The sequence below is a fragment of the Pelophylax lessonae genome (assembly GCF_965119305.1).
Source record: "Pelophylax lessonae genome assembly, chromosome: 1".
Taxonomy (NCBI): domain Eukaryota; kingdom Metazoa; phylum Chordata; class Amphibia; order Anura; family Ranidae; genus Pelophylax; species Pelophylax lessonae.
In genome coordinates this window covers 236,591,764-236,617,480 of record NC_138768.1, presented here as the reverse complement: position 1 = coordinate 236,617,480, position 25,717 = coordinate 236,591,764, and positions in this window count along the sequence as shown.

Here is a 25,717-nt window from a genome sequence, read left to right as displayed (position 1 = left end):
ATTAGACTAAGAGCAATCCTATTTTGTATCACCTATACATGTGCCATATCTTAATATCAGATATCAATAGTCAAAAAAGCAATATTTTATGAGAATGTATGTCTGTTGTATAGTGTAAGACATATTGAAACCTGAAAGCCCCCATATTGGTTTGTTTTATTAACAGCTCTAAAATGACTAAACACATATTCATTGAGGATGTTTATTCTTGGTAGTGTCTTTTTGGAGAACTGAGATTGGGCTTGCACAGACATTCATTTGTTATCCAATTTTACTACAAGAGAACCTGTCACCAGATCATTAATCATAACATAATTTGAATCATTTCAAGCATAAGATTTTATGTGCATTTTACATAGTTTATGCATGTTAGTTACCTGTAGCGCCTCCCTTGTGTGGACATCCAAAAGTCCTGATATTGCTGTTGGATGCCTCCATCCTGAATCTAATATCAGCAGCTCCAGCAGACTTAGAACTCCAGCAGTCTCATGACACGCTGTAGTATTCACTTTTGCTCTTCCCCTAATAGCTATAGCTAGGTAAAACAAGGTAAGGTGATGAGGGGAGAGGTGGAGAAGTTAAAAAGTAACTCCACCCTTCGCCCCTATTTGTTTATAACCCCTCTTACATGTAAAGCAAGGTTGTCTTCAATTAATTTACTAATTTACAAAGACATGGATGAGCAAGTTTAGGATGAAGGAACTTGACTGGCCTGCACAGAGTCCTGATCTCAACCCGATAGAACACCTTTTGGATGAATTAGAGCGGAGACTGCGAGCTAGGCCTTCTCTCCAACATCAGTGCCTCACCTCACAGATGTGCTTCTGGAAGAATGGTCAAACATTCCCATAGAACAAGGGTCTTCAAACTATGGCCCTCCAGCTGTTCAGGAACTACAATTCCCATCATGCCAAGTCATTTCTGTGAATGTCAGAGTTTTACAATGCCTCATGGGATGTGTAGTTCCGCAACAGCTGGAGGGCTGTTTGAGGGTCCCTGTAATAGACACACTCCTAAACCTTGCGGACAGTCTACCCAGAAGAGTTGAAGCTGTTTTAGCTGCAAAGGGTGGGCCAATTCAATATTGTATCCTACAGACTAAGACTGGGATGCGTGGGAATTTTTAATGGGATTAAAATTCATGTGCGTGTAAAGGTAGGCGTCCTAACACTTTTGGTAATATATATAGATGAGGGGGAAGGGGAATAAAATGGGTAGTAGGAAGGATACAATGGGATCGGCATAATGGGTATAATATGTAATAATAGGTATAAATAACCATAACGTAATATTGGTATCACTATTAGAAAAGCCGATGTCCCAAAATGTTTAATGGGATAAAATGGGAAGGGGGGGAAAAAAACGGGACTTTGTATGAGGTGTGTGGAGTCGGTGGGCAAGATAGATTAGTACAGTCACCTGACATGAGGTAAAATATTTAATATATCATATATAAATCTCATAAAATGACATGAGCAAAACATGCATGATACATGAAGTTACATACATGTGACATACAGTCAAAGAAGCAATAAAACATCTTGAATGCAGAATTATACAATGATGATGAAGTATACATTGGGATAGAAGGTCATTGACGATATAATGTATATAGTCCAAATGACAATTTTATAAATGGGGGACACATCTATATTAGCTAGACGCGTTTCGTGGATATTCTCACTCATCAGGAGCAGATGCACCCAGAATCAGTATTTAAAATGGGGTCAAAATAAAAGGGGGTGGTATGGACAGTGGTCCAACAGCCAAGAAGTCTACTCCGGGAGCTGTAGGGGCCTGAACCACGGCCCAGGGCATGCCAGATAAACATTCCAGAGTGCCTGTGAACAGCCAAGATATTAAATGGTGATGACACAGATGTTGATCTCCAGTGATTTCTATAGGGGTAAAAGTGTAGGTTAGTATATAGGTGTTCACTGGTGCTACAGTGACAAAAATGTTCGTTTTTGTCTTTGTTTGTCCGTTGTCTTTTGTTTATGCAATCAACTTTTGGTAATATAGCGTATTTGTCTATAAAAGTCCCAGCTACACATAAAATTGTCGAATATTCTTCTTTGACATCACTGGGAGCCATCTGCCTCCTCTGGGTTGTTGCAACCGGACCCCAGTGATGATCTGGCCAGGCAAACACTGGCTGGGCTGCTGAGGCACCTATTTACAGGGAAATAATGTTTGTGACGAGACCCTTTGCTCGCTCGCTTCTGCTCTCCCGACACTCCTCTGTTTCTAGTCAGTCAGCTTGCAGATCGCATCGTCTGATGGTTCGGTCAACCAAGGATCCGGGATCCGAACTACAGCTATGTGCCGTTCGGAATCCATTAGAACAAACACCAAGCAGGCTGTATGTAAGTTCAAACAGGAAGACAATTTATTGGAAGAACACAGCACACTTTTATACATAATTTGGAACATCCTGCCCCCAACAACCGCTTTCCTATTGGTCAATTGTAAAGTACCTGCAGTTCCCATTCTGGTCCTCTCCAGACATGCAAATGAGGGCTCGAAAATGAGTCAGTAGTGATTGGTCAGATAGCTTGACCAGGAAATGCAAATGAGGACTTGAAAATGAGTCAACAGGGATTGGTCAGATAGCTTTGACCAATGCAAGGAGACAGAAGCCCCAGGGGGCAATCAATGTACATAATAGTCAGACACAGAACAATGGTTCCCTAACGAGCCCTCAATACACATTACTCTGTGTCAATACCTCCCTTAGCAGACAACAGGTGCGGTCATTAGCACACCTGACAATAGTTGAATGGGGAGCCACCTTAGACAGTCCGGCTCCTCAGAACTTCCTGGGATGACCATATAAGGAGTGGACTTCCTGCTCAGAAACCTCATGGCAAAGGGAACAATGGACCTTGCTGACAAAAATGAAGCAATTCAACCCCTCACCCATCTGTCCTTAAATTCCAGTGATGGTGAACACCATCACATATCTTCCCCCGGGTAAACAGTCCAACAGCCACAGTGGGACTCCAAACGGGTCAACTCGAGGATGTTGGAAAAGTAGTCTTAAGGTTCTAGGTCTGTCTGTCGGGATAACCCCTCCGCATTCCCATGTATATTCCTGGTGTAGGGGTGTGGGGCCTTTGTGTAATTGAGAAATCTACACGTATGTGTCTTCCATCAAGTTCCATTCCATTTGCATGTTCTTTTGCCTCCTTTGCGTCTTCAACATTTTCAAAGCAGACAAACGCGAAACCCCTGGAACGTCGAGACTGCCGATCATACACACTGGATTCATCAGCCATTGGACCATATGTTGAAAATACTTCTCTTAGATCTCGCTCCGTTGTGTAAAGACTTAGGCCAAACAGCAGTTAAGATCAGGATTTACCGGACGTACTCTACTTCCTATATGCCGCCTTCGATTTGACATGGGAGAGCGACTGTGGCTGTGACGTCTGGTGGTCCCGGCCATGGTGGCCTCTGGGGCATAAGAGGAGGTTAAATGGCCCAAATCGTTCCCCAAAAGTACTTCTGCGGGTAACTCGCGTAGTAATCCCACTCGCCCATATCGCTCCCCTGAGCCCCAATCCAAGAGGACTTGGGCGGTGGATAAACGTAGCACCTGGCCCCCTGCTACCCTGACTGCAACAGTCTGGCCGGTCCGGGCTGACTGAGGAATCATGTGAGGCTGGATGAGGGTAATCGTAGCCCCGGAATCGCGGAGTCCCTGGGCCGGCTGCCCATTAACCCATACTGCCTGGCGATGGTGCTGCCGATTATCTCCGGCAGCAGCTTGGACAGGATCCGCTTCGAAAAGTTTGCCGCACTCTTCCTGAACATCTCGATGGTTGGGCTCATTCTGGTAGCAATGAGCCGCTGGTCTGGATGGATGATTAGTCTCTCGATACCTCGTGGATTGGCTAGGGCAATGTCGTTGCAGATGACCAGTTTGGTTACAGGTATAGCACTTAGGTCCGGTAGGAGGGTTGGGTCGGGCTGGGGGTCTCGAGGCAGACCACGGAGGTACTGAAGTGTGCTTAGAGGCTGGTAAACTGGGCCGAGATAGTGGATAGCGCTCATTTTCGGCTGACCTTCGAGAGTCCAGATATTCATCGGCCAGAGTAGTCGCTTGCTGTACCGTCTGTGGTTGTTTATCTCGCACCCAATCCCGTACTACCGGAGGGGTGTGGTTAAAAAACTGTTCCAATAGTACTAGCTGGGTGATGTCCTCTACGGTATGAGCGTGGCTTCCCTGTAACCAGCTCTTAAGGTTCCGCTGCATACGATGTGCCCACTCCACGTATGTTGTTTTGGTTTGTTTCCGGGATTCTCGAAACTTAATCCGGCTGGCTTCGGGTGTAATGGCAAATTGGGCTAGCAAAGCTTCTTTTACCCGGTCGTAGTCTTTAGCGTCTTCGTCCTCCAGGGCCCGATATGCATCCGCCGCTCTGCCAGTTAAATTACTCGCCAGTAAGGCGACCCAATCTTGGGACAGTACTTCATGTATCTGGCATAGTCTCTCAAAGTCCTGCAGGAATGCGTCAATTTCCTCCTCTCCTTCCTTAAATAGTTTGAACGCCCAAAAGGGCAACTTACGGACAGTCGCTGCATCTTTAGGCGTTTTCTCCGATTGACTTATTTCTGCCATTTTCTGCTCATGTTGCCGCTCTCGTTCCCTCTCTTGCCGTTCTCGTTCTTTCTCTTGTCGCTCTCGTTCTTTCTCTTGTCGTTCTAGTTCTTTCTCTTGTCGCTCATCCTGCAGCTGGATGTCTCTAATGGCATTCTGTATGGCGGTCTCTGCATAGCTGGTCATTTACTGTGGTAGTTTGGAGTGTCCCGGTAACTGGAGAGCAAATCCCACTGCTGCCAACCAATGTGACGAGACCCTTGCTCGCTCGCTTCCGCTCTCCCGACACTCCTCTGTTTCTAGTCAGTCAGCTTGCAGATCGCATCGTCTGATGGTTCGGTCAACCAAGGATCCGGGATCCGAACTACAGCTATGTGCCGTTCGGAATCCATTAGAACAAACACCAAGCAGGCTGTATGTAAGTTCAAACAGGAAGACAATTTATTGGAAGAACACAGCACACTTTTATACATAATTTGGAACATCCTGCCCCCAACAACCGCTTTCCTATTGGTCAATTGTAAAGTACCTGCAGTTCCCATTCTGGTCCTCTCCAGACATGCAAATGAGGGCTCGAAAATGAGTCAGTAGTGATTGGTCAGATAGCTTGACCAGGAAATGCAAATGAGGACTTGAAAATGAGTCAACAGGGATTGGTCAGATAGCTTTGACCAATGCAAGGAGACAGAAGCCCCAGGGGGCAATCAATGTACATAATAGTCAGACACAGAACAATGGTTCCCTAACGAGCCCTCAATACACATTACTCTGTGTCAATACCTCCCTTAGCAGACAACAGGTGCGGTCATTAGCACACCTGACAATAGTTGAATGGGGAGCCACCTTAGACAGTCTGGCTCCTCAGAACTTCCTGGGATGACCATATAAGGAGTGGACTTCCTGCTCAGAAACCTCATGGCAAAGGGAACAATGGACCTTGCTGACAAAAATGAAGCAATTCAACCCCTCACCCATCTGTCCTTAAATTCCAGTGATGGTGAACACCATCACAATGTTATTTACATTTTTTTTTTTTTAAAAATGCAAAAAAGTGTAAGCTCTACTAGCAGAAATACAATGTAAATCATAAAATGATATGACAAGCCAACCTTTAACAAAAAAAAAGAAATAGCTCTTTTTAACCTGTTTATAAATTGGTATATATTCTATAATAAAAAAAATAATAATTATTTGTGAAAACAAATAGTTGCTAGATGCAATTAAAAGAAATTAAGAAAAAAAAAAATTACCCACCCTTATTTTTTTATCGCTTGGAAGTCTTCTTTTAATTGTACCTTGATGAACGGAGCTCAGGGAATAACAAGACACAATATTGTTTTAGAAAAGAAAGACAGACATTGAAGTTCCCTGCATGTACAGTAAGTAGATTCATCTATTCTGCTGCTTATTACAGAAGCTAAAGCAACCATTGTCCTGACAGTACACAGACAGATATAATCAAGCAAATACAGTTTTGGAGCAAACACAGAGCTAAAGTATTTTCCTACAAATTCTACTCAGCTCAGACAGTTCAAGTGTTGACATGCACGTCAAGGTGGAAATTGAGTTATCATCACATATTTTGAAATACCTGTGCTCTAATGATTTTAATTTGCCTTGCTCGCATACCTCATAACTTCAGGGAAATCTTATATACAATTAAATCATTATCCGCTTAATTTTAGAACAGTGCTCTAGAGACAAAACATTGGAGGAGAGAACACAAATACTGTCTGATTCATATTTTATAATTACACCTCCCAGTTTATTCATGAAGACGTTCATTCCAGAAACCACTTATAGACCATAAAAAGTCTATTAACTTGTCTGTTACATGATAAATACAATAACTTATTTACTAGATGTGGTAATAGTGTATTTATGTATTTGAAAATATGCACTGAAGTAACCCTTTATACTGGAGCGTTTTTTTTTTTTTTTTATATCAGTGGGCTTGTGTGCAGGATAATAAGCTGGCCCCACTGCTTGATGGGAAAAAAAAATGGCATATTTAGTGTGAAACATTGGCATGGTTTTCATTGTAGCTAGGGTGTTGCTAGGGTTGTAAAAGACCTAGTGCGTGTTTGGGAACCCTAGCTTGAGTAGTAATGTGGCGCTCATAGAGAGCCACAGCAAATGGTGAGTCACCCCCCCCGTCCTCAGGCTTCCCAGCCACTGTCCAGCTCATCTGCACAGTCCCCCCAAAATTCACAGACCTCACATCAGTCTCTGATCCCTCCCTCTCACAGGCATGGTGGATTTCTTTCTTACGGGGTCCAGTCAATTACATTAGCGCCCTGCCCCCCCACAGAAAAGCAGTACCCACCCCTAGCTCCAGCCGTTCTCAGCTGCAGTAACAGGATCTGTGTGAATGAGAATTCGAGGCACACAGATCCTGTGACAGGAGCCCGAGAGCGGCAGTAACAGGAAAGGCTGCAGGGCCTCAGGCTTGTCTTATTATTATTATTCAGTACTTGTATAGCACCAGCAGTTTGCACAGTGCTTTACAATGTGAGGGCATGCAGTACAGTTGCAATACAATTCAATACAGGAAGAATCAGAGAGTCCTGCTCATTAGAGCTTACAATCTAATGCCTCGTACACATGCAATGATTGTTGGCCGTGAATTTTCGGCCAACGTCCTATCGGCCGATTTTCGGCTTGTTAGTATGATGCTTTCGACAACCGACTCCGACTTTTCGGCCGAACAAAATCTGGTGTGCAGGCTATAAAATTTTTGTTGGCCGTCAACAGAACGGCTGATTTTCCGTCAGTCAGTATAGAGTTCGGCAGACAAAAATCAGATGAGCAAGACTGGGCATGCTCAGAGAAGAAAAAACACACAGAAAGTTAACCAGCACACTTCTGAAGTTGGTTTTTGTTGACCGAGAAAATTTGTGTGCAGTCTAGAGCACATTTCAACCAACACAACAACACTGGACAAAAGACGGCCGATCGGTCGGCCGATAATCGTTGCGTGTGTACAAGGCTTAAGAGGGAGGCTCAATGGATACAAGAGATAATAACTGTGGGGGGGGGGGAGTGATGGAGAAAATAAATATACAGTTGCTAGGTGGGGGCGGGATAGGCTTCTCTGAAGAGAAAAGTTTTCAAGGATCACCTAAAAATGGATAGAGTTGGAGATAGTCAGACAGATTGGAGTAAGGAATTTCAAGGGATGGGAGAGGCTCGGGAGAAGTCCTGGAGGCGAGCATGGGAGGAAGGGATAAGGGAGCTGGAGAGCAGGGGGTCTTGGGAGGAATGAAGAGAATGATTTAGTTGGTATTTTGAGACTAGGTTAGTGATGTAGTTGGGGGCCAAGTTGTGGATGGTAATGTATGGTTAGTATTTTGAATTTAAAGTGTTATTAAACCCAGGACCCACTATATCTGGTCTCCCACAGTACACAGAACATGGAAATGAAAATATAATTTTGTAAATATAAATTGCTAAATACCTTTCCTCATCACCAGTATACACACACAACTGAGTATGTGCAGCCTGACTCCAAAGGTTCTGTCTTATCCGGACATGGTCTGGAGTCAGTGGAAGAAGAGGAGGATCTGTGCATACAGGATCAAACAGCCTTTTTACACAATGCAGAGGATTAACCGCTTAGGTTCCACAGTGAGTATAACAAGCATGCTTTACTGCATATACAGACTGATTTTACTGTTGTGGGCTTAGTAAAACTTTAATCTGTTGGGTAAATGGCAGCCAATGGAGGGATTGGCAGAGAGGAGTAGCACTGGCACTGAGCGGTTTGTAAGGCGAATGAGTCTGGCAGCAGTATTCATGATGGACTGAAGAGGGGATAGCCTATTTAAAGGTAAGCCAATGGGGAGGGAGTTAAAGTAGTTGTGGTGAGAGATAACCAGGGAGGGGATTAGGAGTTTAGTGGTGTCATTGGTTAGGAATGTATGTTGGAGATGTTGCAGAGGTTGAGGCGACAAGCTTTGGAAAGTGTTAGAATGTGGGCATAATAAGAGAGTTCAGAGTCAAGGATTCCATCTAGCACCTTGGCATGCAGGGATGGGTGATATTTGTGCCATTGATATTGACAGATCAGGGGAAGAGGCACGTGGGGGTGGAAGTATTATGAGTCTCATCCATGGGTGCAGAGTGCATCAGAACACAGTAAGCTCCATCCCCCTCAGGGCCTGTGTGCAGTGCACACTTTGCACACATGGATGATACGCTACTGGATTATCCCTTATGATATAAGAACTCATCTGTCATTAAGCTTCAACATAGGGTTCCATACAGTTATATAAATGCATAAATTATTAGTATGATGCTTTGGAGTGGTCCGTGTTCGTTGAATCATACAGTGACCAAAAAATATGAATTGCTACTAATATATGTATCTCATAGCATATAGCATGATTTTTTTTTTGTCTTTCTCTTGATCAGCTTTAGGTTTCAAGTATGAGGATGTAAGGTAGCTTTTTGTTTTTGGTTGATTGTCTTTTTCAGCCTATGTTATTATGACTACTTCAGGTAGAATAGGAACAACCCATGCAGAATTATTTCTAAAATTAATAATAAGTTAACCATCTCAATAACCTATTCGAACAACAAGTTGGATATTCTCTTTTTAGGCCCTATAGCCACTGCTTTGTGTTGGAGCAGCATGTGAGCTAGGGACCTCATTTTTGGAACCTTGTTAAGGTTTTCATGTGAACTGTGTAGAGAAATCTGTATGTAATTGTAGTCCAGTGAGCAGAAATCCCTCTACAGGACCAATAATCATATGACTTTCTGGCCACTTCTAACATCCCCTGAAACACTATGCTATTAATTAAATAGACCCTGGCAGGGACTATGCAAGTACTATGCAACAACTATTTTGGTTAGAGAAGGGAATCATTAAAACCCCTGCCAGTTTTTTACTATTTATTTGCTACTGGGGAAAGATAAAGTGTATTTAAACTCTAACAATGAATTTTTCATATTTTCCTACTTTTGGTCTGTTAAATATACTATTAAAATATAACTGTTGGATAAAGGATTAAAAAAAAAGATAATCTTCAAGAACTATTGTTTATAACTTCCTATGCTCTCTGTCTCTGCTGACTGTTATCAGTTAACATTGTTCCCAGGTCTCATTTGGCACTACAGAACAGATCCCCCAATGTTATGAAGAAGCGGAGAGGGGGGAGGTGTTCTGACGTCATTTTCTGGTGCTACAGTAAGCGACTGTTTGCATACAAGGACTGGAAGTATAGTATGGGTACGATCGCCAGGTGAAATGAAAGAATAATGCCTAGGGCTGGTTTCACATGGACTTTAGCTTGTATAAGAGCAGTGTGAACAGGAGGCTTTTATGAAACCTTCAGATTTAGCAAAGCTTTTGGGAATCTTCGAGCAGCTTTCCCTAAGCCTTTAAAGCGCCCTTCAGCTCCTGCTTGTAAATGTTATACATGGAGTGTATGGCTGCAGTGGCGACTCTAAGAAAATCATATAGGAGGGGGGCACTCATATTTTTCACTACTTCATTACCACTAAATAAGTATATATAAATAAGGTTAGAAAATACGAGAGTAATGCAGTATGCAATGATACCTTTTTTATTGAACTGACCTAACACTTAAAAGACAAGCTTTCAAGAGTTTTCCTTTCTTACTCAGGTATTGCTTCAGACCTGAGAAAGAGGAAAACTCTTAAAAGCTTTTCTTTATAGTTTCAATTATTTTCAGCAAACAGTTTACGCAGTAATAGCTCATAGTATTGGTGCTAGTTTACGCAGTAATAGCTCCTACTATTGGTGCCAGTTTACACAGTAATAACCCCTAGTATTGGTGCCAGTTTACGCAGTAATAGCTCTTAGTATTGTTGCCAATTTACGCAGTAATAGCCCCTAGTATTGGTGCCAGTTTTCACAGTAATAACCCCTAGTATTGGTGCCAGTTTACGCAGTAATAGCCTTTAGTATTGGTGCCAGTTTACGCAGTAATAGCCCCTAGTATTGGTGCCAGTTTAAACAGTAATAACCCCTGGTATTGTTGCCAGTTTACGCAGTAATAACCCCTAGTATTGGTGGCAGTTTATGCAGTAGTAGCCCTTAGTATTGGTGCCAGTTTACGCAGTAATAGCCCCTAGTATTGGTGCAAGTTTATGCAGTAATAATCCCTAGTAATGGTGCCAGTTTTCACAGTAATAACCCCTAGTATTGGTGCCAGTTTACGCAGTAATAGCCTCTAGTATTGGTGCCAGTTTACACAGTAATAACCCCTAGTATTGGTGCCAGTTTACGCAGTAATAACCCTTAGTATTGGTGGCAGTTTATGCAGTAACAGCCCTTAGTATTGGTGCCAGTTTATGCAGTAATAGCCCCTAGTATTGGTGCAAGTTTATGCAGTAATAACCCCTAGTAATGGTGGCAGATTTTGCAGTAATAACCCCCAGTATGGTGCCAGTTTAGGCAGCATTAGCCCCTAGTAGGGGTGCGAGTTTACGCAGTAATAAAGCCTAGTATTGGTGCCAGTTTACGCAATTATAACCCCTAGTATTGGTGCCAGTTTATGCGGTAATAAAGCCTAGTATTAGTCACAGTTTACGCTGTAATAAAGCCTAGTATTTGTGCCAGTTTACTCAGTAATAACCCCTAGTATTGGTGCCAGTTTTGCAGTAATAAAGCCTAGTATTGATGCCATGCTCTCAGCGTGGAGGAGGTACGGAAGAATATTGACACCTGCCAACCACAAAGATGAAAGTGTTAAGGTCAGTCGCGACAGTGGCGGCAGTCCTAATACTTTTACCAACTTCATGGGAGATCTTTATGATTTCCCCGCGGGTCTCCTTATGCGCTACAGTACAGCGCACTTTTCCATCCGTGACTCCTTCCCTCTGCCACACACTGTGGCAAAACTAAGGGGGAAGGCTGCTACAGCACACCGCTCCATCTGGGACTCATGCCCCTACAGCAGGGGTGCCCAAACTTTTGAGGAGCGAGAGCCACCTTAGTGACTTGGTAACCGGTTGCTGGCCACAATGTGTGGAGGGGCAGATGACAGCCCACTCTACTCTATGGGCCCTCTGATCCGATCTGCCCATTCAGAATGGGACGGATCCCCTTCTGTTTTTTTGGGTGGATTGGATTGGAGATAGGTGGGTGTAAACAGACACCTGAAAAACAGACAGGCAATCCCGATCGGATGGATTGTGTGAAAGGGGCCTAAGGCTGCTTTCACACGGATGCACTGCGGTTTACCTGCACCTCAACTGATCTCAACCTTCACTTCTTCCTCAGGATTTCTGCAGGTATCACTGGCTGATGCTGTCCCCTAGGCGGGTATGGCTGGTAGCTGCTGCTGGCTGTCCCCCAGGGCTGGTACTGCTGGTGGGTACTGCTTGTAGTGATATAATCGTAGTATTAATATTTTCTAATTATTACTATAATGCGAGTTATTCTTCTGGAAGAACTGGGTCGTTGCAAGAATAACTCGCATTATAGTAATAATTAGAAAATACTACTACTATGATTATATCACTACACTGCTGGCTGGTAATGCTGGCGGGTACTACTGGCTGTTACTGCTGGTGGGTACCTGCTGACTGGCACTGCTGGTGGGTACTGCTGGCTGATACTGCCGGCTGGTACTGCTGGTAAACCAGCCAGCAGTACTCACCAGCAGTACCTATCAGCAATACCAGCCAGCAGTACCCTCCAGCAGTACTCTCCAGCAGTACCAGCCAGCAGTACCCACCAGCAGTACCTACCAGCAGTACCAGCCAGCAGTACCCACCAGCAGTACCAGCCCTGGAGGACAGTCAGCAGCAGCCACCAGCCATACCCGCCTTGAGGACAGCAGCAGCCAGCGATACCTGCAGGAATCCTGAGGAAGAAGGGAAGAGGTTAGTAGAGGTGCAGGTACCCACCTGCAAAAAAGGTATTGTTTTATAGCATTGGGAGAGAGACAGAATGGCGGTCTGCCTATGTAAACAAAGCAGACCACCGTTCTGTGAAAGGGGAAGATGGGGATCTTTTGCTAAGAAGGAACATGAATCTCTGTCTTTCTCCAGTCAAAGCATTTCCCACATAGTTAGAAAGCACTCCCTAGGAGCACATTTAACCCTTTGATTGCCCCTGAAGGTAGCCTCTTCCCTGCCAGTGTATTAGTGTCACTGGTCCCCAAAAAAGTGTCAAAAGTATAAGTTAGTGCCAATTTGTCCACAGCAATGTCGCAGTCCCGCTAAAAATTGCTGATCGCCGCCATTACTAGTAAAAAAAATAAAAATTCCATAAAAATATGCAATAGTTTGTAGATGTTATAACTCTTGCTCAAACCAATCAATATACACTTATTGGGATTTGTTTTACCAAAAATATGTAGCAGAATACATATTGGCTTAAATTGATAGACATTTGATTCTTTACATTTTTTATTGGATATGTTTTATAGCATAAAGTAAGAAATATAGTTTTGTTTTTCAAAATTGTCATTGTTTATAGCACAAAAATTAAAAGGTGATCAAAGTTGTTCAAATACCACCAAAAGAAATCTCTATTTGTGGGTGAAAAGGAACATCAATTTTCATTGGGCTACAGTGTCGCACGACCACGCAATTCACTTAAAGTAACGCAGTCCCATATCGCAAAAAAATGGGCTGGTCATGAGGGGGGTAAACCTTCTGGGGTTGAAGTTGTCAAACAAGCTGCTAGGATGTTTCAGAAAGCTTCCAACAAGCTTTAAGTAATGCTGAAGCCTGCTAGCAGCTTGTTTAAAGTGACAATCAGCACTCCCATTAGGATCTGTGTTCAACATTTACTATCTGATGTTAAATGGGCTTCAACAAATCTTGCTGAAAGCTCTGCAAATGTTTTGTCAAAGCTAGCTGTTCCCACTGCTCTTATACAAGCTGAAGCCTGCATGAAGCAGACCTTAAAATAGAAAAAAAGCCACCACACCCAAGAGTTGGCATGTTGTAATATACAACATTTTTATTCCTGTGTTTAGATATATTTTAACTTCTTGCCCTGTAGACATAACAGGATGTGAAAGATAATCTCTCCAATGAAAGTGAAATTCTCTCTTAGACAGCTGTCATTGGAAAAACCAGTGTACCTTTGGAAGAGTTCCCCTCTATTCCTGTTTTAATGACAGCTTAGTATATTTGATTTTCCTTCACTTCAAGCTCTAGTGACAGTGGCCACGAGGACAAACAAACAGGATGAATCCTGATTCCTCGTACCACTGTATCCAAAGCTAAAAAAAAAAAAATAGTTTTGGATTTACACAAACTTCAACAGCAGTTCATATTATATAATTTAAATAACCTCCAAAGATTAGGGTTACAATTAGAGTTGAGCGGACACCTGGATGTCCGTGTTCGGCGGGTTCGGCCGAACTTGAAAAAAAAGTCCGGCTCCGTGTCCCGGACTTTTTCCGAACTTTACCCGGACACCGAACCCCATTGAAGTCAATGGGGACCCGAACTTTCAGGCACTAAAATGGCTCTAAAACACCAAAGGAAAGGGCTAGAGTGCTGCAAATGGCAGCAAAACGTAGGTAAGAGCATGGCAAGTGCTCTGCAAACAAATGTGGATAGGGAAATAACTTAAAACAACAAAAAAAAAACAGAAAAATAAAACAATGTTCTTCATCTCTGAAGGACGAGGCCCATATGGAGTAGGAGGGAGGTTGAGGTGGTGGTGGATGTGGCGGTGTCATAGGCGTGTGCGCACAGGGTGTGCCGGGTGTACCTGGGCACACCCTAATCACCTAGGGCACATTAGCATTATCGCTCTGTTTGCCAATGAGGAGATGGGAAAGATCTCCCTCGGACCTGCTCTGCTCTATTTCACTTTGCCAGCAGGGAGAGTAATGTATCGGGGCCATGTACATGTAGGCAAACACATGCATGTGTATTTAAACTTTGGGGTGCACACCCTAATGCAATAGGCTGCGCACACCTATGGGCGGTGTAGGTGGAAGCGGCGGTGGAGGAGGACGAGGTAGCCAACACTGCTTTTTTTCAGAAATTTTAAATGAGGGTACACCCCAAAAGAGTGAGAAAGAGCAAAAATAGAACAATGGCTGGGTAAGGTCGGTATCCATCGCTATTCTGCACAAGGTACGGTAAAGTCCCGTGGGATCCATGCCTGGTTCATTTTAATGAACGTGAGCTTGTCCACATTGTCTCTGGACAGGCGGCTGCGCTTGTCTGTGATAACGCGCCCAGCCGTGCTAAATACCCGTTCAGATAATACACTGGCTGCAGGGCACGCTAGCACCTCCAAGGCGTAAAGGGCAAGCTCAGGCCATGTGCCCAATTTGGAGACCCAGAAGTTGAAGGGGGCAGACCCGTCATTCACTACATGTAGGCGTGTGCACACATACTGCTCCACCATGTTGGTGAAATGCTACCTCCTGCTAAGACGTTCCATATGAGCTGCTGGTGCTGCTGTTTGTTGTGGCGTGCTGACAAAGCTTTTCCACATTTCGGCCATGCTAACCCTGCCTTCTGAGGTGCTGGCGGTGCCCTGGTTGCGTTGGTGACCTCTTCCTCCTCCTCCTCCTCCTCCTCCTCTGCCTTGTGCTTCCACTGTGGCCCCGCTGTCAGGTGGGAATGCCAGCAGCATCGCGTCTACCAGCGTGCGCTTGTACTCACGCATCTTGCGATCGCGCTCCAATGAGTGAATTAAGGACGGTACGTTGTCCTTGTAACGGGGATCCAGCAGCGTGGCCACCCAGTAATCAGCACAAGTTAGAAAGTTGTGGAGACACTGCAGCATGTAATCGCTCATGTGTGCCAGGCTGCCCAGAGGCAACGAAAGGCTGTCCTCTGTGGGAGGTGTATCGTCTGTGTCCTCTGTATCCCCCCAGCCACGCACCAGTGATGGCCATGAGCTGGCCTGGGGGCCACCCTGCTGTGAACATGGTTCCATCTCCTCCTCCTCATCCTCCTCATCCTCCAGAACTGTGCCCCTGCTGGACAATTGTGTCCCTGGCGTTTGTGTGTGCAGGAACCCACCCTCGGAGCCCCTTGCGAATGACTGCCCTGAAAGCCTTGGAAATGTTACCTCTTCATCCTCCTCCTCCTCCTCCTCATTCTGTGCCACATCCTCTTCCATCATCGCCCGAATTGTTTTTTCAAGGAGGCATAGAAGTGGGATAGTTAAGCAGGGAACGGCGTCATCGGCACTGGCCATGTTGGTGGAGTACTCAAAACAGCGCAACAAGGCACACAGGTCTCGCATGGAGGCCCAGTTACTGGTGGCGAAGTGGTGCTGTTCCGCAGAGCGACTCACGCGTGCGTGCTGCAGCTGAAACTCCACTATGGCCTGCTGCTGCTCACACAGTCTTTCCAGCATGTGCAAGGTGGAGTTCCACCTTGTGGGCACGTCACATATGAGGCGGTGAGCGGGAAGGCCGAAGTTACGCTGCAGCGCTGACAGGCGAGCAGCAGCAGGGTGAGAACGCCGAAAGTGCGCACAGACGGCCCGCACTTTCTGCAGCAGCTCTGACATATCGGGGTAGTTTTTAAGGATCCTCTGCACCACCAAATTCAGCACATGCGCCAGGCAAGGGATGTGCGTCAAACCGGCTTGGCCCATAGCTGCTATGAGATTTCGCCCGTTATCGCACACCACCAGGCCGGGCTTGAGGCTCGCTGGAAGCAACCACTCATTTGTCTGCTGTTCCATGCTCCTTCACAACTCCTGCGCGGTGTGTGGTTTTTCCCCCAAACAGGCAAGTTTTAAAACTGCCTGCTGTCGTTTACCCCTGGCCATGCTGAAGTTGGTGGTGAAGGTGTTACGCTGACCGGATGAGGAGGCGGTAGAGGATGAGGAAGCGGAGTAGGAGGAGTTAGGAACAGGAGGCAAACTGAAGCGCCCTGCAATCCTCGGTGGTGGAAGGACATGCGCCAAATTGCTATCCGCCTCAGGCCCATCCGCCACTGCATTTACCCAGTGTGCCGTTAGGGAGATATAACGCCCCTGACCGTGCTTACTGGTCCACGTATCGGTAGTTAGGTGGACCTTGGCACAGATGGCATTGTGCAGTGCACACCTGATTTTTTCCCCCACTTGGTTGTGCAGGGAAGGGATGGCTTGCCTGGAAAAGTAGTGGCGGCTGGGCACGACGTATTGTGGGACAGCCACCGACATAAGGTTTTTAAAACTGTGCGTCTCCACCAGACGGAATGACAGCATTTCAAAGGTGTTTCTCAAGTGTTTGGGAGATGGAAAGCTGAACGCTTCCACGGGACATTGTGGAGATGGTTGGTGACCCAGGTGGTGGTGTTGCTGACAGATCGTCTGTTTGCGGGGTGGCAGGTGCCGGTATCACTACAGATGTGGATGGAGCAGCCGAGACTGCAGCAGAAGAGGAAGCATGGGTTTACTTCAGGGAGATCATGTCAAACAAATCTTATAGATTTTTTTGACTGGGTGACTAAAATAATAGACGGTGGAGGTGCAGTAGACATTGCATATCTAGATTTTAGTAAGGCTTTTGACACTGTCCCACATAGAAGACTTATCAATAAACTGCAGTCATTGAGCATGGACTCCCATATTGTTGAGTGGATTAGGCAGTGGCTGAGTGACAGACAACAGAGGGTTGTAGTCAATGGAGAACATTCAGAACAAGGTCATGTTACCAGTGGGGTACCTCAGGGATCTGTACTGGGACCAATTTTGTTTAATATCTTCATAAGTGATATTGCAAAAGGCCTCGATGGTAAGGTTTGTCTTTTTGCTGATGACACAAAGATATGTAACAGGGTTGATGTTCCTGGAGGGAAACGCCAAATGGAAAAGGATTTAGGAAAACTAGAAGAATGGTCAGAACTGTGGATAAGTGCAAGATAATGCACCTGGGGCGTAAAAACCCAAGGGCAGAATATAGAATATTTGACACAGTCCTGACCTCAGTATCTGAGGAAAGGGATTTAGGAGTAATTATTTCAGAAGACTTAAAGGTGGGAAGACAATGTAATAGAGCAGCACGAAATGCCAGCAGAGTGCTTGGATGTATAGGGAGAGGTATAAGCAGTAGAAAGAGAGAAGTGCTTATGCCGCTGTACAGAACACTGGTGAGACCTCACTTGGAGTATTGTGCGCAGTACTGGAGGCCATATCTCCAGAAGGATATAGATACTCTAGAGAGAGTTCAGAGAAGAGCTACTAAACTAGTACATGGATTGCAGGAAAAAACTTACCAGGAAAGGTTAAAGGACCTTAACGTGTATAGCTTGGAAGAAAGAAGAGACAGAGGGGATATGATAGAAACTTTTAAATACATAAAGGGAATCAACTCGGTAAAGGAGGAGAGCATATTTAAAAGAAGAAAAACTACCACAAGAGGACACAGTTTTAAATTAGAGGGGCAAAGGTTTAAAAGTAATATGAGGAAGTATTACTTTACTGAGAGAGTAGTGGATGCATGGAATAACCTTCCTGCAGAAGTGGTAGCTGCAAATACAGTGAAGGAGTTTAAGCGTGCATGGGATAGACATAAGGCTATCCTTCATATAAGATAGGGCCAGGGACTATTCATAGGATTCAGATATATTGGGCAGACTAGATGGGCCAAATGGTTCTTATCTGCCGACACATTCTATGTTTCTATGTTTCTGCCTGATCATGCAGGTTGTGCTCAGGTTGAGAAGGTTTATGCCTCGCTTCAGGCTCTGATTGCACAGGGTGCAAACCACTCGTGTCCTGTCATCAGCACATTTTCTGAAGAACTTCCACGCTAGAGAACTCCTTTGAGCTGGCTTTGCTGCACTCGTTCCCTTGCTGCGTTGGGCAGTAGCAGGCGTAGTGTCTAGGGCACGGCCGCTCCGCTTCTGCACCCTGCTCCCTCTTCTGCTGTGCTGGTGGCTCTGTGCGACCACCGCCTCTTCCTCCAAACTACTCAGGTCACCTGCATGACCTTCATTCCATGTGGGGTCGAGGACCTCATCGTCCTCCACATCATCTTCCACCCAGTCTTCACCCCTACCCTCCTTGTCGGTCTCCACAATTCTGAACGCCGCAGCAGTTGGCACCTGCGTTTCGTCATCATCGGAGATGTGCTGCGATGGTCCTTGCATGTACTCATCTTGAGAAATAAGTGGTTGGGCATCGCTGCACTCAATCTCTTCCCCTTCTGGGGCAGGGCTAGGTGGATGGCCCTGGGAAACCCTGCTGACAGAGTCCTCAAAAAGAAGAAGAGACTGCTGTATGACTTGGGGCTCAGACTGCTTGCCTGATTTGCAAGGGGGTGAGGTGAAAGACGGTTGGACATCGGCTGCAGGTGCCAACTCTGACCTTTCTGCAGTAGACTGGGTGGGAGACAATGTGAAGGAACTGGAGGCACTGTCAGCAGCAAACCAATCTACTATCGCCTCTACTTGTTCTGGCCTCATCACTTCTAGAGGCGCATGATGCCCTACCAAATACTGCTGCAGGTTCTGCCGCCTACTCACACTTGAGGAAGGTGTTTCACTTGTGCGTGTAGCTGGCACAGATCGACCACATCCTCTCCTTGCAACAGGAGCTCTACCAGCAGCACCATGACCCAGGCCACGGCCCCTATTTGACGGTCTCCTCATATTTCTGTAATTTATGATCTTGCCCTAGAAAGGTGTTTATTGAATAGCGGAACAAAACAACAACAGTATCGCACGGGTGTATATCACAGTCAAATATGCAAACTATGCTGCAATTTAATGTTTTTTACCCCAAAAGGGTGTATATTGAATAGCGGAATAGGAAAAAGGATAAAAAACGGTGTATCTCACACATACAAACACAGACTAGGCCCCGATTAAAATTTTTTGTACCCTAAAGGGAGGATGAGGAAGAGGAGTAGGAGGAGTTGGGAACAGGAGGCAAACTGAAGCGCCCAGCAATCCTCGGCGGTGGAAAGAGATGCGCCAAACAAATTTAAAAGGTGTATCTCACACGTACCGATACAGACTATGCCGTAATTTAATTTTTTACACTCCAAAAGGGTGTATATTGAATAGCGGAATAGGAAAAATTTTATAATACGGTGTATCTCACACGTACAAACACAGACTAGGCCCCGATTACAATTTTTTGTTCCCTAAAGGCAGGATGAGGAAGAGGAGTAGGAGGAGTTGGGAACAGGAGGCAAACTGAAGCGCCCAGCAATCCTCGGCGGTGGAAGGAGATGCGCCAAACAAATTTAAAAAGGTGTATCTCACATGTACCGATACAGACTATCCCGCAATTTAATTTTTTACACTCAAACAGGGTGTATATTGAATAGCGGAATAGGACAAATTTTACAAAACGGTGTATCTCACACGTACAAACACAAACTAGGCCCGATTACTATTTTTTGTACCCTAAAGGCAGGATGAGGAGTAGGAGGAGTTCGGAACAGGCAGGAGGCAGACTGAAGCACCCTCAAATCCTCGGCAGTATGAGATGCATTGCAAAAATTGGAAAGGTGTATCTCACACGTACTGACACAGACTATCCCGCAATTTAATTGTTTATACCCAAAGGTTTTGATTGAATAGCGGAATAGAAAATATGATATCAAAAGGTGTATGTATCTCACACGTAGAGACCCAGACTAGGCCCAAATTACTATTTTTTTGTACCCCCAAAGGCAGGATGAGGAGTAGGAGGAGTTCGGAACAGGCAGCACCCTCAAATCCTCGGCAGTATGAGATGCGCCCCAAAAATTGGAAAGGTGTATCTCACACGTACCGAGACAGACTATCCCGCAATTTAATTGTTTATACCCAAAGGTTTCGATTGAATAGCGGAATAGAAAATATGATATCAAAAGGTGTATGTATCTCACACGTAGAGACCCAGATTAGGCCCCGATTACTATTTTTTGTACCCCCAAAGGCAGGATGAGGAGTAGGAGGAGTTCGGAACAGGCAGCACTCTCAAATCCTCGGCAGTATGAGATGCACCCCAAAAATTGGAAAGGAGTATCTCACACGTACCGACACAGACTATCCCGCAATTTAATTGTTTATACCCAAAGGTGTAGATTGAATAGCGGAATAGAAAATATGATATCAAAAGGTGTATGTATCTCACACGTAGAGACCCAGACTAGGCCCAAATTACTATTTTTTGTACCCCCAAAGGCAGGATGAGGAGTAGGAGGAGTTCGGAACAGGCAGCACCCTCAAATCCTCGGCAGTATGAGATGCACCCCAAAAATTGGAAAGGTGTATCTCACACGTACCGACACAGACTATCCCGCAATTTAATTGTTTATACCCAAAGGTTTTGATTGAATAGCGGAATAGAAAATATGATATCCAAAGGTGTATGTATCTCACACGTAGAGACCCAGACTAGGCCCAAATTACTATTTTTTGTACCCCCAAAGGCAGGATGAGGAGTAGGAGGAGTTCGGAACAGGCAGCACCCTCAAATCCTCGGCAGTATGAGATGCACCCCAAAAATTGGAAAGGTGTATCTCACACGTACCGACACAGACTATCCCGCAATTTAATTGTTTATACCCAAAGGTGTAGATTGAATAGCGGAATAGAAAATATGATATAAAATTGGTGATTTATCAATAGCACATGTGAACAGCAGTGTCTTATATCAGTCAGCTCTGCTGCAGGCTATGGAGGGAAAAAAAAAAGAAAATTCCCCTTTTAAGTTTGTAATTTTTAACTAAATTAGTACAGACTATGCCACATTTTAATTTTTTTTAATCCAAGGGTGTATATTGAATAGTGGAATAGAAAAAAGTGTATAACTTTTGAAATCACTCAATAATAGCACATGTGAACACAGCAGTGTATTATCACAGTCAGCACAGCAGCACTGAAGGAAAAACGCTGCACACAACTGACTGATAAAAAAGACCTTTCTCCCTCCTCCTCAGTGGGCAAAAAGATTGTGTTCACACCACCCCACACACAGCAAAATCGATGTGGACCACTGACACCTGCCTATCTCCAGACTCTCCCTTAAAGGATCGATAAGATCGGTCACTGCCGCCACTGCAAACCCCCCCACACTACAAAATCGATTGTAGTAGAACACTGACCCTAAATATCTCCAGCCTCTCCCTAAAAGGATTGATAACATCGGTCACTGCCGGCACTGCAAACCCCCCCCCCCACACAGCAAAATCAATTGTAGAACACTGACCCTAAATATCTCCAGCCTCGCCCTAAAATGCCTATATCTCGCCCTGCCTGCAGCACTCCGACCTGTCCCTCAATTCTATTTCGGACACAATATGATTTTTTTGCCTGTCTGTCCCTAATCAGCAGCCAGCACGTATGATGTGTGCTCTGTCCCTGTACTACAGCATAATGACGCAGCGGCGCTCGGTCTCGAACTTATAAAGACTTGGTCACATGCTTCAGATGGCCAATCACAGCTACTAATACATTTGTAGGCATGGCTGGGATGGCTTAAGGCACACCAGTTACACGCTTGTTGATTGGCTGTTGAAAGCCCGCCATGAAAAGCGCGCCAATACATACAAAACCCGGAAATAAAATGACCGAACACAGATTTTTACCCGAACATACAGTAAAGTTTTCGAGTCCGTGTTCGGGTAACAAAAATCCAATTATTCGGTACGAACGCGAATAATACAGTCCGTGTTCGCTCAACCCTAGTTACAATACTTTGCTGTGAGTTCTGCATGGCCTAGGAAAGTTGACCACTTTTGCATACAATACTGATTACTAGGAGGGGGTTATGTTCAGAAAGGAATTCGGAATGGTAAACAACACTTTTACATCCATCTACAAGGTAGAGGAGTGTTATCCTGTGCTTGCTTATTAGGCTACCATCCAAATTGTTCATCTATATTAAAGTGTTACTAAACACAGGACCCTGCATTCACTATATCTGGTCTCCCACAGTACACAGAACATGAAAGTACAATTATTTAGTAAATATAAACTGCTAAATAACTTTTCTCATCAGCAGTATATAGCAGTCTTCTGACTTCTATCAGTGTCTGGTTAAAGCTTGTAGGAGTAGTTTTCATACTTCAGACTGTCCCATAAGGCTGTAGGACCCCTGACCCTCTGTCTGGACAGTGCTGATTGGCCCTGTGCTGATCACTCTTATGCTCTTAGGCTCTTATATTTTTTGTAATTGTAATAGATATATAGATTTGCATATTATGTCAGCCTCATTTGACTTCCCTACGTAAAACAGACATCTCCCAATCCATCACAAAGAAAGTAAAGCTACCATGCAAAATGTTGTGAAAAGACAAAACTGAAAATATATATTTACTCATTCCCACTTTCCTTCTCTACAGCACTTTCCTCCCAGTGGTCATTTTAAAAAAGGGTAGAGAATTGAATCTCCTCTTAGAGTTTTAATCTGCACCTTTGGCCATGTAACATCATTCGAGAAAAGAAAGTCTGTCAGAAATCTAACAAGATCTTGCAGTGAATACACAGGATTTCCCAGGAGGACACTGAGTGAGGTAGCCTTTCCAGGATGCACATATAAGGTCAGTGCCTATAGAAATCAGGACGCTGTACATAGCTTCCTGAAAACATCACAGCACCCTGCCCCCGTATTCTTCTTAGTAGCCCTGAACCTTGAGTCATAGGATGGCTTTTGGGAGGAGGGCTGAGGCGAAAATGATTAGATGATGGTGGAAGTCCTCTAGCCAGAAAATAAGGTGGACTTTATTTGAACTGCTGCTGATTCTATTGCTTACTGCTAGAAGCTATTTCAGTACAGGAGAGGAGCCTGTATAACTGAGCACAACTGAGGATAAGACTGGAGTTTAGCTTACATATATTGCAGTGTACCAGTCTTTAGATGTGTCTTTAGATGTGGTGACTGCACTTGTTTCTCTGATTTCCTCCCTTGGCATCTCAGAAAGGCCAGACCTAATGAGGCAGAAGTAGCTGAGTAAATAATCTACAGCCAGATGAGCAGTCCTTCACTGTCAGAGCCAGAGTGTGGGCAGGCAGGTCACAACCAATAACAGGCAGCTACTCCCTACTGTAGGGAGCGCCTCCCATATTGCTAACAGAATACTCCAAACCCAATGCGGGGGCCCTACTGATCCCTTAAGCTGTTCACTTGTGTTACCCTGGACTTCACTGTGAGGGATGCTGTCTATGAAAATCCTCAAACAGATATAACAAAAAACTTGCACTCGAAAATTTAACAAACCAAAAAGGACCAAATTACAAAAGTTCAGTGTTAAGGTTTACATACATGCTAACCAAACAATGAGGAAAGATATCAGCTATATAGAGACTGCATTAATTTAAAGTGGTTGTAAAGTCAGAAGGTTTTTTATCCTAAAGTAGAAGTCCACCCTAACACTAAAATCTCTGCATCTTCAGACCTCCACGATCTAACACTAACCTATCTAGCCCTGTAAAGAAGAAATCAGTACACATACCTCTTTTGAAGCCGATCTGACTCAATCCCATGCTGAGCTGTCAGCTGCGGCTTTGCCGTGGAGGCGGGTGCAGAGGACACATGCAACAACGGAAGCCCCATAGTAAGTCTATGGGAGACATCACTTCCCATCCATTTCACAGCCGTTGTCAGCTCTGTCCATTGCAGAGCTGGAGACCGGATCTGATCGGCTTCAAAAAAGGTATGTATACTGATTTCTTCTTTACAGGGCTAGATAGGTTAGTGTTAGATCATGGATGTCTATAGATGCATAGATTTTAGATTTAGGGTGGACTAACACTTTAATGCATTCTATGCATTAAGATAAAAAACCTTCTATGTGCAGCAGTCCCCCCCCCCCCCCAGCCCCCTAATACTTATCTGAGCCCCATCAAAATCCAGCGATGTTCGGGACTCGCCTCCCTCATTGGCTGAGACGGCAGCGTGGTGCCATTGGCTCCCACTGCTGTCAATCAAAGTCAGTGAACCAATAAGGAGAGATAAGGGGAGGGGCTGGGTTGCGACTCTGTGTCTGAATGGCTCGGGTGCCCCCATAGCAAGCTGCTTACTGTGGGGGCACTCAACAGGAGGAAGGGGCCAGGAGAGCTGAAGAGGGACCCGAGAAGAGGAGGATCCGAGCTGCTCTGTGCAAAACCAACTGCAAAAAAAAAACAAAAAAACAAGACTTTAGTATCACATTAAAGGTGTAATGTGCAGTTTTCACTGAAGTTAACTGGACCTTCCATGGAAAGGTATGCTATGGGCTATGACCGGATTGGATGTATCACTTTACTATGTTTACTGTTTATTCCAGGGTTTAGTATACAAGTTCTTCAGTCTGAAGGGTAAAGCCCCCTTGAGCCTTTTTAAACATTTGGCTCGCAGATGCCCATGCATAGAGTCAGGGTGGCGCAATTGTTATCCTGAGGCCTCAGGGGTCTGTAGAATGGGTGTGCCATGAGCAGTAGCTGAACAGCTTAATGGATTTAGAGAAAAAGGAAGAAACAGATAGTATGGCCACTAAGTTTCAGCATTGAACTGTTACCAAGTTGGTGTTGATATCAGTTGTGCAGACACCCAATGAAAATAAATAGAAAGTTTTTAGTACTCTTGGGCATAAAACAAGGGTGCACAATGTGAGAAGAACAGAGGCTATGATAGCATAAAAAGCGCTCTGTAAATATTAGGGCATGCTGTCTCTGGAAGCTGCTACAAATATGATTTGGCCTATAGCCCTCTGAGCGCCATCCTTCCTCTAGCAGTAGTACCATGAGCCTGGTTTTTGTTCTGGGAATGGGATTTTGGTTCCAGCTATTAAAAACAGAACAGGAAACATAAAATCAGGAAACATAAAATCTCAGATTAAACTGCTTCCGAACTTTTTACTGCGGCAGTGCGGCCTTCCTGCGCGAACCGACGTAGACTTACGTCAGTGGCGCGCAGGCAGCAAGGGGGCAAGCGCGCCACTGCTGGCGCTCTCCAAACCCCCACTCAGCAGCGGGGAAGCCGATGCAAGGGGCAGGCGGCTCTGATTGCCGCCTGACACCCACGATTGCTCCCTGCTGAGAGAGAAGGACAGTTGGCTGTTGTAAACACAGCTGACCAATCTTCTCCCTGGAATGATCATAGAGCCCCTGTGATCCTTCTATATAGGATCACAGGTCTCTACGGTCATTTCACAAGCCACGCCCCCCCCCACAGTTAGAATCACTCCCCTAGGCTCACATTTAACCCCTTGATAACCTAAAACGTTAACCAGTGTCATTATT